We start from the raw sequence: 4,458 nt of genomic DNA on the forward strand, positions 1-4,458 counted from the left end.
ACCGCAGCCATGGTTACGGAGGCCGCGGCGGGCCACGCTCGCCCTCGGTCCTAGTGCGCGCGCGCACTACCCGAGAGCCTCCGGGCGCGGTAACTCAGTAGGACCCTTGTACCGTACAGTTACCCTCAGGAACGTGTGGCGTTTGGGAGATGTTTGTACGTCTGTCAATTACACACGGCACATCGAGCTCCATTTTCCCCTACGGCTCTCATCATGGCTCCCCAGAGGCAGCCAAGGCTTTCGCGACCCGTGACGCTCTCGGCTACGTGTTCTTTTCCGGGAGCCACTTCCGGAGGGTGGCCCGTTGACGCTGGGATCCTGGCGCCGAGAGCCCTGAGGGGCTCGCCGGGAGTCGCTTTGCCCTCGTAATGGCTAGACTGGATTTAACGCCTTTTGGTTCCGGTTCGGGCGGCCCGCTCGGTTCCCCAGAACTTCACAGGCCGAGGCTTTCTCCCCACTTGACTTCCCAGATAAAAGAAAATTGTGTTCCATCCGAAGGCGCTGAAGGGAGAAAGGGAGCCTGAATTTTGTCTCAGTGCTCACTCAGCGGGTCCAGCCTTCCTCCCTCAGTGCCCCTCGACCCGTGCAATTCCAATAGAAGAAACTTAGAGCTAATGCCACCGCGGCGGGAGCCGGGGAGCAAGAAGGCGTGGGAATGAGCCGCTCGTTCATAGAGACGAACAAGGAACTGAACTGGAGTATCTCCTCCATACGAAATCTAAACTTAAAGTCCGGGGATTCAGTGGTGTTAACACCCTCCAGTTTTGTTCTAAAGGCTAAAAAAGACAGGGCAGTAGTCACTGATGTGATAGCAAGCAGGGACACAACTGAATATAATGTATACGGATGGAGTCCTCATAGGTTGTAACTGAGCCTCAGTCTGGTAAGAAAGGGAAAAGGCAATTCAGACAGAATAGGACGCGTGTTAGAAAGTGATGATGTGAACTCAAATTGTAGAGCCAAAATTCAAGCTAGCAGCAGACTGGGTGGAGAGGTAGGTACATGCTAGGTCATAAGGACTAGGTGTACTCCGCTGAGAAGTTTGAATGGAATTCACTTAAAGATGCTAAAGCATTATAGGATTTTTACTTGAAAAAGGCATTAACGGTTAAATTTACATTTTTGTTTGTTATTCTGTCTGTACTATGGAAGACACACGACTGGACAACAACAATAGAAGAATGATTAAAGGGACCAGAACAGTTGTTGGGAGACAACTGCTGCGCTACAGGCCAACGTGTGCTCACTGCTCAGTGGGGTTTGTTTACGTCTCCAGGGACTGTAGCCGTCCAGGCTCTTCTGTCCATGAGATTTCCCAGGCAAGGATACTGGAGTGGGTTGTCACTGCCTTCTCCAAAGGATTTTCCCCACCCAGGGATCGAACCTAGGGCTCGATGGAGGTGGATTCTTTACCCCTGAACCAAAATGTCTCTTAAATAGGTCAGTGATTGTAGGGTATGGTGAGAATAACAGAAATAATTGAAGTAAAACTGGATTTGCTGATCTTTTTTGTCATCAATACTCTTTCTATCATACATAAGGCTTTGCCTGCTTCAAAATCATGAAATTAATTACCTGTGTTTTCTTGAATGCTTTACATTTTTACCTTTCACAGCCAGATTTATTCATTTTTATGAAAGGTTTGAAGTCAGGATCAAAATTCCCCTCCCCCCACCCTTATGGATATCCAATTGACCCAGCCCTATTTACTGAAAAGATTGTCATTTGCTCTTTCCCCCAGTAAATATTTATGGCATGGTTGTTGTAAAGTAGATAACCAGATATATGAGGGTCTATTTCCAGGTTCTCATTCCATTGGTCTGCCTAATCGTGTCCCACACTATTTTAATTAATGTAGCTTTATAAGTCTTAAAGCCCTATAACTTTTTCAATATTGCAATGGTAATCTTGGCTAGTCAAAATCCTTTGTATTTACATTATTTTATACATTTTATAAAACTTATTTCCATTTGTTTATAAATTTTAGAATGAACCTGTCAATTTCCAGAAAAACAATTATAAAAACTCTACTAGGATTTCAATTGGGCTTACATTGGATCTATAGATCAATTTATTTGGGGAAAACCGACATCCTAGTATTTTTTAAAATTGAAATATAGTTAATTATGGTGTCATGTTACTTTCTGTTGTACACAGGTGATTCAGATAGATAAATATTCCTTTTCATATTTTTTCCACTATAGTTTAGTACAAGGTGTTCAATATAGTTCCCTGTGCTGTACAAGCAGTTTGCTTTATATATATAGCAGTTTGGATCTGCCAATTTTTCCCTCCTCCACTTTCCTCTTTGGTAACCATAAGTTTGTTTTCTATGTCTGTCATTGTCTGCTTTTTAAATAAGGTCATTTGTATCATATTTTAGATTCCACAAATAAGTGATACCATATGATATTTGTCTTTGCCTGACTTAACTTAGTAGATCTGTCCATACTGCCGCAAAAAAAAAAAAAAAAAGGCATTATTTCTTTCTCTTTTTGGCTGAGTAGCATTCTATTGTATATCTATATACCACATCTTCTTTATCTATTGATCTGTCAATGGATATTTTAGTTGCCTCCATTTTTTTTTCTGACATCTTTGTATTTCTTCCAATCCATGAATGTAATATACTTCTCCATTTATTTAAGTAGTCTTTAATTTCTCCTGGCAGTGTTTTGTAGATTACAGTGGAGAGGTCTTACATATCTTTCATTATATTTATTCATGGGTATTTGGGTTTTTTAATGCTTTTTAAATGGCAATTTAGGTTTTTAATATTCTATTTGTTTGTTGCTAGTATTTGTTGAAACACTGCTGATTTTTACATATTGACCTTATAGTCAACAATCTTGATAAGTTCATTTATTATTTCTTATATGTAATTTCCCTTATTATATAATATTTTGTAGATTCTTTTAGAATTTCGGTCATTTCACTGTCTTGTCATCTGTGAATAGATGGGTAAATGTCTTCCTCTGCAGTCATTATACCTTTGATTTTTCTTGCTGGTTGTCACTGGTTTGGATGTCTACTATAGTGTTGAATAGAAGTAGTGATATGGACTTCCTGTCCTGGTTGTAACACTTAGGAAGACAGCATTCAATATTAAATGCTTTTTCTGCCTTTATTGAAATGTCCATGTGTATTTTTCTTTAGTATGTTAATATTAATTAGTTTGGTTGGTTTTCAGATGTTCTCTAAATGGCCAATATGTATATGAAAAGAAGTTCAACATCAATAGCTGTATCGAGGGACAGTAAAATAATAATCTGGTATGGCAACCCACTCTAGTATTCTTGCCTGGAGAATCCCAGGGACAGAGGAGCCTGGTGGGCTGCCATCTATGGGGTCGCACAGAGTCGGACAGGACTGAAGCGACTTAGCAGCAGCGGCAGCAGCAGCAAACACTCCCACCAAAATGGCTTAAATTAAAAGGAGTTCCAGTGCCAAGCGCTGACAAGGATATGGAGCACCTATAACTTTCATATATTGCTAATAAGAGTGTAAATTGGTATTGCTACTTTAGAAAACTTTGACACTATCTACTAAAGCTAGTCATACACATACCATCTTGCCCAAGAATTTTACCAGTAGGCATATGCCCAAGAGAAAAGAATTCTTACGTTCATGTACAGAAATACTGGTTGTAGAATTACCAACAAAAACTGGAAATAATCTAAATGTTCTTTCACAGAAGAAAAATACTACAGAGCAAAGACTAAGAATAAATTATCAGTACACACAACAATATGGATGAACCTCACACACATAATATTGAGTTAAAGAAGCCAGACAGAGTACATCCTGGTAGAGTCCCATTTATATGAAGAGAAGAAACATTGTGAGGGACGTCACAGAATGACCTCGTGGCTGGGAAGGCCCATGAGAATGACTTCTTGATGTGGGAAATGTTACATATCTTGACTAGGGTGATAATTACATTAATGATTCAGGAGACCCAGGTTCAATACGTGGGTCAGGAAGATCCCCTGCAGAAGGGAATGGCTATCCACTCCAGTATTCCTGCCTGGAGAATTTCATGGATAGAGGACCCTGGTAGCCACAGCCTATAGGGTTGCAAAGAGTCGGACACAACCAAGTGACTTTCATTCAGGTGTCAAATTTTTCAAGTTACACATTTATGGCAGAAAGTGAAGAACTAAAGAGCCTCTTGATGAAAGTGAAAGATGAGGGTGAAGAAGTTGGCTTAAAGCTCAACATTCAGAAAACGAAGATCATGGCATCTGGTCCCATCACTCCATGGCAAATAGATGGGGAAACAGTGGAAACAGTGGCTGACTTTATTTTGGGGGGGCTCCAAAATCACTGCAGATGGTGACTGCAGCCATGAAATAAAAGACACTTACTCCTTGGAAGGAAAGTTATAACCAACCTAGACAGCATATTAAAAAGCAGAGACATTACTTTGCCAACAAAGGTCCATCTAGTCAAGGCTAT

Source organism: Bison bison, unplaced genomic scaffold, assembly GCF_000754665.1.
Source record: "Bison bison bison isolate TAMUID 2011002044 unplaced genomic scaffold, Bison_UMD1.0 scf7180017864232, whole genome shotgun sequence".
In the NCBI taxonomy this organism is placed as follows: Eukaryota; Metazoa; Chordata; class Mammalia; order Artiodactyla; family Bovidae; genus Bison; species Bison bison.